The sequence below is a fragment of the Helianthus annuus genome, chromosome 3, assembly GCF_002127325.2.
Source record: "Helianthus annuus cultivar XRQ/B chromosome 3, HanXRQr2.0-SUNRISE, whole genome shotgun sequence".
Taxonomy (NCBI): Eukaryota; Viridiplantae; Streptophyta; class Magnoliopsida; order Asterales; family Asteraceae; genus Helianthus; species Helianthus annuus.
Window position 1 is genome coordinate 1,593,710 of NC_035435.2, and position 14,110 is coordinate 1,607,819.

At 37.7% G+C, this 14,110-nt stretch overlaps 2 long non-coding RNA genes across 2 annotated transcripts; both read left to right on the plus strand.

The window, feature by feature from the left end:
• The first annotated feature begins 4,786 nt into the window (after positions 1–4,786).
• Positions 4,787–8,195, plus strand: LOC110927466. Its single transcript, XR_002585643.2, has 3 exons — positions 4,787–5,044; positions 6,247–6,329; positions 8,039–8,195. It is a non-coding gene; the product is annotated as an uncharacterized LOC110927466 (long non-coding RNA).
• Positions 8,196–10,016: 1,821 nt separating this feature from the next.
• LOC110927467 lies at positions 10,017–13,451 on the plus strand. Its single transcript, XR_002585644.2, has 3 exons — positions 10,017–10,274; positions 11,477–11,559; positions 13,277–13,451. It is a non-coding gene; the product is annotated as an uncharacterized LOC110927467 (long non-coding RNA).
• Positions 13,452–14,110: the final 659 nt, after the last annotated feature.

Here is a 14,110-nt window from a genome sequence, read left to right on the forward strand (position 1 = left end):
TGTTTGTGAGTGTTTTTGGTAGAGATGATAGGAAGACAGAGACAAATGGGGTTGTCAAACTGCAAATTTTGCTTTATTTTTCTATTTGACATGACAACTCACATATGATGGATGGTGTACATAATTAAGTACATTTATTTATTTATTTAGAGTTAAGTCTCATTTTAGTCCCGGTGATTTGAACCATTTTATCAGTTTAGTGCAAAGGTTTTATTTTTTGTCTGTGGGTCCAAAAAGGTTTTACCGTTGCCATTTTAGTCCACTGGGTTAACTTTATCCATTTCCTGTTAACGAGAAGGGTTGTTCGGTCATTTTATATGTAATTCTGTTAACTAGAAGGACAATTCGGCGAAATAAAATGACCGAATTGCCCTTCTCGTTAACAGATAAAATGAATGAAGTTAACCCAGTGGACTAAAACAGCAACCGTGAAACCTTTTTGGGCCCATAGGCGAAAAATGAAACATTTGGACTAAACTGTTAAAATGGCTCAAACCACAGGGACTAAAATGAAATTTAACTCATTTATTCATATTTAAATTAAAATCTGGAAAAATGAAGGTTGTACAGTGTGCATGAAAAGTAGTACATATATATATAGGCATAGGTAGACAAGGCATTCTATTTGCATGAAACAGTGCAGCAAAATCCCAGTTTGAAAAAAAGAGATATTCTGGAAGCTGAATTGATGTTTGTACGGTAACTGAAGGCCTACAAAACCATAGATCATGATCCATCTACAGTTTGCAAAGCTCCACATATAAACCAAAAAAACAAAATTTTATACTATATAGTTACTTTACTATACGCCAGTTATGTAATTCACAAATTTTACCTTTATATATACGCCAATTACAACATACATAATATTTTCCTCACACACATTAGAGTTAATTACATAGTTAGTCCCTGTGATTTGCACAAAATAACATACTTAGGTACTAATAGTTTGAAATCACCTTCTAGGGTATTAACTTTTCATTTTGTAACGTTTGGAGGTATTAACTTGTAGGATATTAACATAGTTAGTCCCTGTGGTTTGTACAAAATAACATACTTAGTTACTAATAGAATGTGATTTTAAACCTACAAATAACGTTAATACCTTCAAACATTATAAAATGAAAAGTTAATACATTAGAATGTGATTTTAAACTATTAATACCTAAGTATGTTACTTTGTGCAAACCACAGGGACTAACTATGTAATTAACTCCACACATTATATCTTTTTTTAAGTTCTAGAATCTTACAACTAAATTATATACTTCATTCGAATCATCAGGACAAATTACATGAGCAAGTAGAGTTAAAACCCTTATTGTTCATCATAAACAATCACTCTGTGTTGAGGGTGGGGGTTGGGCAAGTTTGTGTTTGATGTGTCTCACAAAATTTGTGCTAAAATATATATACATTTTTGTATTTTTTTATCGTATATAATCTGGATTCCGAAAGTTTTTTTATTTTTAACATTTTGAGTACTTTAGTCGTTTTTAACACTTGACATAATACCTGACGCACATCTGTAAATGTAATGTTCGTGCATAGTTTTGGTCCAACCGTATACTTTTTCAAACATGAGGACCAAAACCGAAATTTAGACATACCATACAGACTATCTGTGTAATTCATTCAAATACAAATATAATAAAGTAAATATTAATGCCAAATGTTATAAATAAAAAAAAACATGAACGAAAATAACAATAATAGATTTGTCGTTTTTTTTTTCCTTAACATATTCCTAAGGGACATGCTAATTACACACACCAAAAATAATTTTCACACCCCTAAGCGCCGTGCTATGGCCAAAGCGGGGCGCTTAGGTCGACAAAAGGTGATACGAGGTTTGAATGACTGACTGACATGCAGAGACATAAAGGTGTACGAGGTTTCAGTTGCCCCGTGAACCCTAAGCGCCGCGCTATGGCCAAAGCGCGACGCTTCGACCCCAAATGCTGCCTTTAAATCCCTGCACAGACTCGACATTCATCATTCGATTTGTTTTTTGTCGATCTTCTTTGCTCTATTAGTTACATGTTTTGAAAAAACGATGTCGTGGTTAAGCAACTATCTTTTCGGTCAATATTCTGACGAGTCAGTTGTTCCTGATTCTTACGAGGGGACCGCTATTTCTGACTCGTTTGAGAAACCGGTGTCGTCCAACTTGAGGGAGACAGAGGTTGTATCTGGTATTCGTTATCGTGATAACACGGTGAAGCTGGATTTGAATACCCCTGTGGAGGACCCTTACGCACAACAAGGTTATTCGAATTCGGTTACGGTAGCGACTATAGCTTTGTACAGCAGGAGTGTTATCCAAACGACAGTTACCGTTGTCAACAGAGCTTACAAGGTTGTTCGAATTTCGGTTACGGTGGCGAGCAAAGCTTTGTACAGCAGGAGTGTTATCCAGACCAGAGTTACGGTTGTGAACAGAGCTTTGAACATCAAGTCTATTCGAACCTCGGTGACGATGGTGAGCCGGAGGATGTGTCTGTTGACGAGGAAGGTTGTTACCCGGTTACATTTTCGTTTGATACAACGCAGACCTTTTCGTCACGTAAAGAGTTGGTGCGTTGGGTACAAGACACGGCAAAAGACAATGGTTACCTCATTGTGACTAATAGGTCGAATAAAAGAGGAGAGAATTACAAGATTTGGTTTCAATGTACTTTTGGTGGGGAGCACAAGAGTATAGCTACACAGAGGAAAACGGGTAGCAAGAAAACAGGCTGCCCGTTCGAGATGATCGGGTTTTCGGAATCATCCGGAAGTGTTTGGAGGATCGAGGTGACGAAGGCGAAGCATAACCACACTCCTATTGAAAACTTCGAGGGTCACGCGTATGCGAGAAGGCTTTCTTCGGAGGACAAAAAACTGGTTAAGGAGTTTGCAGAGCAAGATAATCCCAACCAAAGTATCTGGCGAACGCTGACAAAAAACAATCCGGCTAGAAAGCTTATTCCGAAAGATATACACAACGTTGTTCAGAAGATCAACGCCGAAAAAAATGTCGGTAAGTCTCCGATGGAAAAACTTGAAAACATTCTTATCGAAAAAAATTACACTTATTACATGCGCACGAATGAGATATCGAACGAAGTTGAAGACGTCTTCTTTGTTCACGAAAAATCATTCACTATGTGGTGTGCCTTCCCGCATGTGCTAATGATTGACGCCACCTACAAAACGAACATGTACAACCTGCCATTTGTTCAGGTCGTAGGCATGACGTCGACAAACAAATCGTTTACGGCTACTTGTGCGGTAATTTCCGCTGAGAAGTCAGAGAACTACCTATGGGTGTTGCAGAGGATCAAGTCTATGCTGGTAGGATGTATGGAACCGCGCGTGATTTTAACAGACAGGGATTTTGCGCTAATGAACGCGTGTGAACAAGTTTTTCCAAAAGCGCATAAGTATCTTTGTCGGTTCCATATTCAACAAAATATTAATAAGAACAGCAAGAAAAAATTCTCTGACAAGGAGTGGAAAGAATTCGTACGTACATTTTGGACATTGTGCGAGTCTACGGCCGAGGAAATATACAGGTATAACTTGGAAAACCTTGAAGCACAGCTGAAAGAAGCTGACCGTGAACGTGAGTGTTTCTTACATAATTATGTTCAAATTTTATATAATAACAAAAACTGACTATTTACGTTTTTTAATTTTAGAGGTTTTTGATTATTTGAAGAAATCCTGGTTGGATCCGTACCGTGAAAAGTTTGTATCTTGCTGGATTAACCAAACTATCAACTTTCACCAAACTACGACCAACAGGGTTGAGGGCATGCATGCAACATTAAAAAATCACTTTCCAAGTCATCGTAACACACTGGATAAACTTGTACTGTATGTTGATCATGTTGTTGATAGACAATACGCCGAGATTAGAAGTAGCTTTGAAACAAGCCTCCGAAAAGTGATGACGCGCCACAAGAATCAGCCCATGCTTGCATATATTCTCAGAAAGGTTTCAATATATGCGATTGAGCTTTTGAGTATTGAACTAAAACGTAAGGAAGACGGGTTGAGAGCCTACGGTGCAAGCTGTGGTTGCCAACTTTTTACCAGCTGTGGTTTGCCATGTGCCTGTCGTTTGGAAAAGTTGGAAAATAAAGGTAATTAATATTTTTGACCTTTCTCGTTATGATTTTGCCACCTAATTTGTTTTCATCCACAGGTCAGCAAATCCGGATCACACACATAGACGTGTTTTGGAAGAAGCTTGACTTCAAGCCTGCAAGGAATAACATAGAGGATATCGATGTAGACGCGGAATTTGAAAAATTGAAAAAACAGATCGATCCAACACCCCCTCAAGTGAAAAGGAGCTTCTTTGAAAAGTTTCAGCAAATCCTCAATCCAGGGAACAATAACAAAAAACCTCCTGCTGTTCTGAAGAAAACTCATGGTCGCCCAACATTGAAAACGCAGGAAGAAAGAAAGGTTGAAAGCGCTAGAAAAAGCTCTTACATTCCGTCAGAAGAAACTTGGGTCGAGGCCTCAGACGATCTTCCCCGTCACAGCTCGTACATATCAGCCGAAGATTCTAGAAGAGAAAAGAATACCAAACCGCTCAACCTACACCCTGATTTCCCGAATATCAAGCTCGGTCCTAAGACAGATATAGCGATCCGCAACTACGCATCTCAGATTCCCAAAGTGATCCTGTAACGCCGAATCCGAATGTTTATAATTGACATACATTTTTATATAACGTACCCCGAAATAAGTAATTTAGACCATTTTACCTAGTTAAAGTTTATGGCCAAAACTATTAAATGAAGAAAATTGTGCCAAATATGTTAAGTGGTAAACATGAGGGGCTAGATGGATTAGAATGAAAGTGAGGGATTAAAAAGGGGTTAAACCAAAAACACACACCCTGGTGCGTGTTTTGGATCGATCAGAGCAGGGGAAAAACAAGGGTTAACCCTTGTTCTTGCAAGTTCATCAAATCATCAAGGAAATGTGATGTTAAATGATTGCATGTCTTCAAATTTTCAAGTAGCTCAACATACCCAGTAGAGTGGTAAGTTCAATTTTGTGTTTTTATGAATAGTAGGAGTTGGGTTTCACCCGAATCATGAGTTTATGAAACACTTTGTGTAATTGGAGGTTAAGAATATGGATTGGAGCAGAATTTATGTTTGGCCTTGGTGATTTGGTAAGATTATGGCAAAAACCCAAATTTTTAAGAAGTTAGTATAAGTATGATAATCAAGTGAAATCATACATATGAATTTTAGGGTGAATAATCTGGTTTGTGATACATGAATGGTGAATAGGTTGATGTAGGATGAAATAATCATGTATAATAAAATGATTGTAAATGTTATGTGAAGATGAACTAGTAGAGATATGCTTTATATACTTGTACATTATGCTTAGATGATAGTACGCACACCAAGTGTTTGATGAAATGTCTATGTGACAATAATATAGGAAATTGTATGCAAGTTGTGGGTCAATATGTATAAAGAGTGATAATGATGTGTTTGTTAGTAAACTACTATGAAGAAGACGTGTTAGATTGACTCCATGTGGAGATTTTGTTGATTTCATTCCCGGGTAGAAGTGTGCACTAATGGCTTGCACTATGCGTTTAAATGATGTGATGCACACCATGTGGTGGTTTGATCCGCTAGTTGTGAACTTGAAAGTATATGTGAAGCATATGAGAGTCCTAAAAAGAATCATTGTTGGAATAATATAAGGTTAGCTTAATACGTGTTATAGTGTTAGTTGTGGAGTTATAGAAATACTAGTATGAATGGAATGAATTACGTGTATGTGTGTGTACATAGACAAGTAATTATATGGTTGTATGTGATCAAGAATATGATTACAAAATGCATAGGATGTCGTTAGCATGGTCCACTAACATCAATATGGACATATGTTCTTGAGTTGGAAATTAGTATGCTTGATGGTTGACTTTCTGAAAAGTCAACGAATATGCGAATGGTATGGTTCGACTTATGAATGCTACTGTAAGGTTTAGGAATAAATATGTGTCATGAGTTAGGCTAATGACGTGTTAGACGTGCGTGTGTTTAATACGATGACACGACAGATTACATGAGTTTGAAATGACATGAACTTGGTTACATGTATTATGCTTGTTAGAAGTGACTATAGACTTCAAGTATGAATTATGTGATCGATACGATCGTTATCATGTACGATTGTGTATGCTAATAAGAATGTGATTTCGATGACATGGAAGTATAGGAATCATGTCGAGACGGAATCAAGCACGGAAGACTACGGGTCAAGAAGTGGCGAGGAAGCAAATATGAACACGGATGCATGAGGTAAGTGATTCCGTAATCACTTCTTAGTTGTTATGTAATGTTATATGCAATCTAATTATATGCGTTAATTGAGGTCAAATAGGAATGAGTTGTATGATGTCAATAAAGTATTAAACGGATCTTGGTTTGATCCAAGCTAGGCAGGTGTGATTAAGAAATTGTAGCTAAGTAGTGAGATTGGTTACTCATGCAAGAAATTCCTTTGTTATTAAGGATATAGCATAATTGACTAAAATGCCCTTGATAGGTATATCGGGCAAACGACCTTAGAAGTCGTTTGGAATCAAGATATTCGATTAGTATAATATTTTGGTCAAGCATGAAAATGTGGAGTATGTTTTTGTATGTCATAAACTACTTAATGCATAAATACCCATAACGGGTCAAGGTAAGCTTCTGACCAAAAATATGTTAAAAATAGGTAAGACATCCAAGAATTTAATCCTCTATGATAAATGACGTTGATATTAAAAGGTTCATGAGGAGTCGAGGTTAAGTAATCAGATTATGTTGATAAATGCACGAACGGGTCAAATAGTTAAAAAGGGTAATATGTCGAATGCACGTAAGTTAAGAATTTCCTTAACCCGGAGGTAGGATTTTAAGTTGATATGATAGAATGTGAATTTACAAGCATGTAGGAAGAAACGGGAGGTTAATCGGGTAAACGGTTCAAAAGTTATGCGCGTTTTAGTGCGTACGGACGACGAAACGGAACTGCAGAAAACTGCAGTTTCTAGAGGGCGTCGCCGACGGGTATGGGGGCGTCGCCGACGGGCTCCAGAAAGTGAATTTTTGTGCTAACGGGTTAATTTCCTGTCTACGGGTTTTTGGGCTACGGGTAAATGCAAGGCCCGTCGCCGACGGCCCTAGGGGCGTCGGCGACGGCCTCCCCAAGTTCCAAAAGCTGAAATCTTGTTATTTAAGTTAATTTATGTATCGTAGGCTTCGGTTTGTCATCCGTGGTCTACGGCGGACCTTCCAAATATGATTTTGATGGTTCCTTAGATGTTTATGAGCTATAAAGCTAAGTATAAGACCCATGTAAATAATGTATGATTATGTAAGAGGTACGCGTGATCTAGCACGTGTACATAAAGGTATGCATGTATGTAATGACATAGGAAAGGTATGAACAAATGTAGATGTGTATGTATGTATGTATAAAGATACATACGAGTGTATGCATGTATGTAATGATGTAGGGAAGGTTGTACGTATATAGATGTGCATGTATGTAAGTATAAAGATATGTACGAGCGTATGCATGTATGTAATGATGTAGGAAAGGTTTGTACGTATATAGATGTGCATGTATTTATGTATAAAGACATGTATGAGTGTATGCACGTATGTAAAGTTGTAGGAAAGATATGTACGTATGTAGATGTGTATGTATGTATGTATAAAGACATGTATGAATGTATGCACGTATGTAAAGTTGTAGGAAAGATATGTACGTATGTAGATGTGTATGTATGTATGTAAGTACCTATGTATGCATGATTTAGACACGTTGGGGGTTAACGTTATTAATGGTGTACCTTGAGAATGAAAAGTAATGCAGGTACATTATTGAAGCCTCACCAGGAAATGGATACGCAGATGAAAAACTTAAAGTTTGAAAGAAGACGAAATGTGAAGTGTACGTGAATGAATCTTGTTATTATAATGTGTGCTAATGTTATGAATGTATGTGGTGAGTGCAGGTTGTACGGATAACGGGCGATTATCACAAGGATTAGAGATCGAAGACCGAGTCACAAGATAGATTGTACGGGAATAATTGAGTATGTACTATTAGTAAACAGGACTTATGCTTTATCTTTGTAAAAGATACATAATAAAACGAACTTTCAAGTATGTCAAGACGTTTGTAATGAAAGAAATTTTATGGCACGAATTTCCGCTGCGACTTTTTGTCAAATACGAATTAGGGTCTAACAAGTTGGTATCAGAGCCCTGGTTTGAGAGAATCAAGTAAAAGGAGGCAAATGCTTGAACTCAAACCGGTGTGCTCTCGTGACCAAGAACCCGTACAATCCAAGACTCGATCGAGGCCTAAAGGCAAAAGCAAATGTAAGTATGTGTTAGGTTATGTATTTGAAGGGAACTAATAGTATGTTATGTGCAAGGTAAGCTTACGAATTGGGAGAGGATGATCCGTGAATGCAGAATAGGATGAACGCTAAGGCGGGCAAAGGTGCAAATAGGCAAATGAACCCCAGGTACACACTACTAATATGTATGAGTACCGATGTCAAAAGAAAGGGAAAGGGTCTCCTTGGGAGAGTAATTATTAAACGAAAGACAATGATGTGGTCTTGGGGGAGTTTTAGAATCATGCACGAAACTGAAACCCATTTCTCGGGCATAAGGCGATGATTACACGAAGGCACGAAACTAGTGTGTGAATTGCGCACCTGGCCAGTACGCAAGAAGCATATGACGTTCGTGAGACCGTGGCAATTATTGCAGGTATGTCCGGTAGAACTGGGTAGCAGGTGGGCGCTATGTTGTAGCGAATGCGAAATAGCAAACCATTGCGGATTTGGTTATGCTAACGAAGGTTATGAAAAGTTATGCGAGTCGACCGGTTCTAGCGAACAAGTTAAATAAGAATAAGCTACCATCTGTTTTGAACGAGTGATTTTGAATGCTCTAATGAATGCTAGAAGCTTAATCCGTTATACGGATTGAAAGAAGAAGTTATGTTAAAAGCGACAAACCCAATTATTTGGGTAGTGGAATGTGTATGCTTAACTCTCGTTGAGAGTGTTTATGCCAAACCCAATTATTTGGGTAATGGAATGTGTATGCTTAACTCTCGTTGAGAGTGTTTATGCCAAACCCAATTATTTGGGTAATGGAATGTGTATGCTTAACTCTCGTTGAGAGTGTTTATGCCAAACCCAATTATTTGGGTAATGGAATGTGTATGCTTAACTCTCGTTGAGAGTGTTTATGCCAAACCCAATTATTTGGGTAATGGAATGTGTATGCTTAACTCTCATTGAGAGTGTTTATGCCAAACCCAATTATTTGGGTAGTGGAATGTGTATGCTTAACTCTCGTTGAGAGTGTTTATGCCGAACCCAATTACCTGGGTAGTCGAGTGTGCAAGAAAGAAGAAAGCTCATATATGGATGGAACTAAAATGAAGTAATTATGATTCGACAACTGAGATGACTAACTTTAAAACCTTGTTGCTGAAGGTAGGTAAAGCTTTAAGTTTTTGTTAAACACATGTAAGAAAGAAAAGGTACGGATGATATGATTGAAACCGCTAGATAGATTCAAACATAGAAGGAATGAAGGGTATGGATGTTACGTTTAAATCCGTGGGACGGATTTAAAACATAAAAGGATGTAATGAACGCCTTATTAGTAAGCATTAATATAGGTTTGAATATATAGGAACGATGAACTATTACTAACCGGTCAAGGAAATGAAAAGGTTACGTGGAAGCATGGCATGGAAAGTATAGATTGGTTAAGAAGAAGTCAAACATAGATATGTGTATGTGTAAATGGAAGTGAGAAAGGTTTCGGGGACGAAACCTTATTTAAGGGGGGTAGACTTGTAACGCCGAATCCGAATGTTTATAATTGACATACATTTTTATATAACGTACCCCGAAATAAGTAATTTAGACCATTTTACCTAGTTAAAGTTTATGGCCAAAACTATTAAATGAAGAAAATTGTGCCAAATATGTTAAGTGGTAAACATGAGGGGCTAGATGGATTAGAATGAAAGTGAGGGATTAAAAAGGGGTTAAACCAAAAACACACACCCTGGTGCGTGTTTTGGATCGATCAGAGCAGGGGAAAAACAAGGGTTAACCCTTGTTCTTGCAAGTTCATCAAATCATCAAGGAAATGCGATGTTAAATGATTGCATGTCTTCAAATTTTCAAGTAGCTCAACATACCCAGTAGAGTGGTAAGTTCAATTTTGTGTTTTTATGAATAGTAGGAGTTGGGTTTCACCCGAATCATGAGTTTATGAAACACTTTGTGTAATTGGAGGTTAAGAATATGGATTGGAGCAGAATTTATGTTTGGCCTTGGTGATTTGGTAAGATTATGGCAAAAACCCAAATTTTTAAGAAGTTAGTATAAGTATGATAATCAAGTGAAATCATACATATGAATTTTAGGGTGAATAATCTGGTTTGTGATACATGAATGGTGAATAGGTTGATGTAGGATGAAATAATCATGTATAATAAAATGATTGTAAATGTTATGTGAAGATGAACTAGTAGAGATATGCTTTATATACTTGTACATTATGCTTAGATGATAGTACGCACACCAAGTGTTTGATGAAATGTCTATGTGACAATAATATAGGAAATTGTATGCAAGTTGTGGGTCAATATGTATAAAGAGTGATAATGATGTGTTTGTTAGTAAACTACTATGAAGAAGACGTGTTAGATTGACTCCATGTGGAGATTTTGTTGATTTCATTCCCGGGTAGAAGTGTGCACTAATGGCTTGCACTATGCGTTTAAATGATGTGATGCACACCATGTGGTGGTTTGATCCGCTAGTTGTGAACTTGAAAGTATATGTGAAGCATATGAGAGTCCTAAAAAGAATCATTGTTGGAATAATATAAGGTTAGCTTAATACGTGTTATAGTGTTAGTTGTGGAGTTATAGAAATACTAGTATGAATGGAATGAATTACGTGTATGTGTGTGTACATAGACAAGTAATTATATGGTTGTATGTGATCAAGAATATGATTACAAAATGCATAGGATGTCGTTAGCATGGTCCACTAACATCAATATGGACATATGTTCTTGAGTTGGAAATTAGTATGCTTGATGGTTGACTTTCTGAAAAGTCAACGAATATGCGAATGGTATGGTTCGACTTATGAATGCTACTGTAAGGTTTAGGAATAAATATGTGTCATGAGTTAGGCTAATGACGTGTTAGACGTGCGTGTGTTTAATACGATGACACGACAGATTACATGAGTTTGAAATGACATGAACTTGGTTACATGTATTATGCTTGTTAGAAGTGACTATAGACTTCAAGTATGAATTATGTGATCGATACGATCGTTATCATGTACGATTGTGTATGCTAATAAGAATGTGATTTCGATGACATGGAAGTATAGGAATCATGTCGAGACGGAATCAAGCACGGAAGACTACGGGTCAAGAAGTGGCGAGGAAGCAAATATGAACACGGATGCATGAGGTAAGTGATTCCGTAATCACTTCTTAGTTGTTATGTAATGTTATATGCAATCTAATTATATGCGTTAATTGAGGTCAAATAGGAATGAGTTGTATGATGTCAATAAAGTATTAAACGGATCTTGGTTTGATCCAAGCTAGGCAGGTGTGATTAAGAAATTGTAGCTAAGTAGTGAGATTGGTTACTCATGCAAGAAATTCCTTTGTTATTAAGGATATAGCATAATTGACTAAAATGCCCTTGATAGGTATATCGGGCAAACGACCTTAGAAGTCGTTCGGAATCAAGATATTCGATTAGTATAATATTTTGGTCAAGCATGAAAATGTGGAGTATGTTTTTGTATGTCATAAACTACTTAATGCATAAATACCCATAACGGGTCAAGGTAAGCTTCTGACCAAAAATATGTTAAAAATAGGTAAGACATCCAAGAATTTAATCCTCTATGATAAATGACGTTGATATTAAAAGGTTCATGAGGAGTCGAGGTTAAGTAATCAGATTATGTTGATAAATGCACGAACGGGTCAAATAGTTAAAAAGGGTAATATGTCGAATGCATGTAAGTTAAGAATTTCCTTAACCCGGAGGTAGGATTTTAAGTTGATATGATAGAATGTGAATTTACAAGCATGTAGGAAGAAACGGGAGGTTAATCGGGTAAACGGTTCAAAAGTTATGCGCGTTTTAGTGCGTACGGACGACGAAACGGAACTGCAGAAAACTGCAGTTTCTAGAGGGCGTCGCCGACGGGTATGGGGGCGTCGCCGACGGGCTCCAGAAAGTGAATTTTTGTGCTGACGGGTTAATTTCCTGTCTACGGGTTTTTGGGCTACGGGTAAATGCAAGGCCCGTCGCCGACGGCCCTAGGGGCGTCGGCGACGGCCTCCCCAAGTTCCAAAAGCTGAAATCTTGTTATTTAAGTTAATTTATGTATCGTAGGCTTCGGTTTGTCATCCGTGGTCTACGGCGGACCTTCCAAATATGATTTTGATGGTTCCTTAGATGTTTATGAGCTATAAAGCTAAGTATAAGACCCATGTAAATAATGTATGATTATGTAAGAGGTACGCGTGATCTAGCACGTGTACATAAAGGTATGCATGTATGTAATGACATAGGAAAGGTATGAACAAATGTAGATGTGTATGTATGTATGTATGTATAAAGATACATACGAGTGTATGCATGTATGTAATGATGTAGGGAAGGTTGTACGTATATAGATGTGCATGTATGTAAGTATAAAGATATGTACGAGCGTATGCATGTATGTAATGATGTAGGAAAGGTTTGTACGTATATAGATGTGCATGTATTTATGTATAAAGACATGTATGAGTGTATGCACGTATGTAAAGTTGTAGGAAAGATATGTACGTATGTAGATGTGTATGTATGTATGTATGTATAAAGACATGTATGAATGTATGCACGTATGTAAAGTTGTAGGAAAGATATGTACGTATGTAGATGTGTATGTATGTATGTAAGTACCTATGTATGCATGATTTAGACACGTTGGGGGTTAACGTTATTAATGGTGTACCTTGAGAATGAAAAGTAATGCAGGTACATTATTGAAGCCTCACCAGGAAATGGATACGCAGATGAAAAACTTAAAGTTTGAAAGAAGACGAAATGTGAAGTGTACGTGAATGAATCTTGTTATTATAATGTGTGCTAATGTTATGAATGTATGTGGTGAGTGCAGGTTGTACGGATAACGGGCGATTATCACAAGGATTAGAGATCGAAGACCGAGTCACAAGATAGATTGTACGGGAATAATTGAGTATGTACTATTAGTAAACAGGACTTATGCTTTATCTTTGTAAAAGATACATAATAAAACGAACTTTCAAGTATGTCAAGACGTTTGTAATGAAAGAAATTTTATGGCACGAATTTCCGCTGCGACTTTTTGTCAAATACGAATTAGGGTCTAACAGATCCATCCATACATCGTTAGAATAAAGGACGTGAAACCAGATGGTCATTTTTGGTTTCGATCGGTGGCTGTTGGGTTAGGAGTGAAACAAAATTCATATTTGATGATCCGGGAACAACTTCTAAAGGAGTTACGTATGAACGAATCGCTTTGGAGGCAGGTTTTCGTTCCGGAAAACATAGGACATTATGATGCGCTGGTTACACGGATCGATTTCAAGGGGGTGGGACGAGCAGGTATCGAAAATTACATGCCGATGCCTGAGACGGGGTTTCTTATTGCCCAACGATACGGTGTGATTGTTCACACCTTCGACATTCGTGGGAGCGATACAATTTTCCCTCTGCTGGGCGGGCCAAACGAAGCTGAGGAACCTCACCTGGTGGTTGCGGTTGTGTTCGTCGACGATGGGCATTTCATACATGTAGAGCTTAGAGGTTGTTATCCAATGCCTCCCCCAAACCTACTCTGGACAGCGAACAGAACAGAGCGCGCAGCAGCCTGGCATACATTATACAGGGATCAGATCAACGCGTACGAAATGCTTACGTATCGTGCCCCTGACCTTAATGTAACCCCATATGTTCACGATGTATC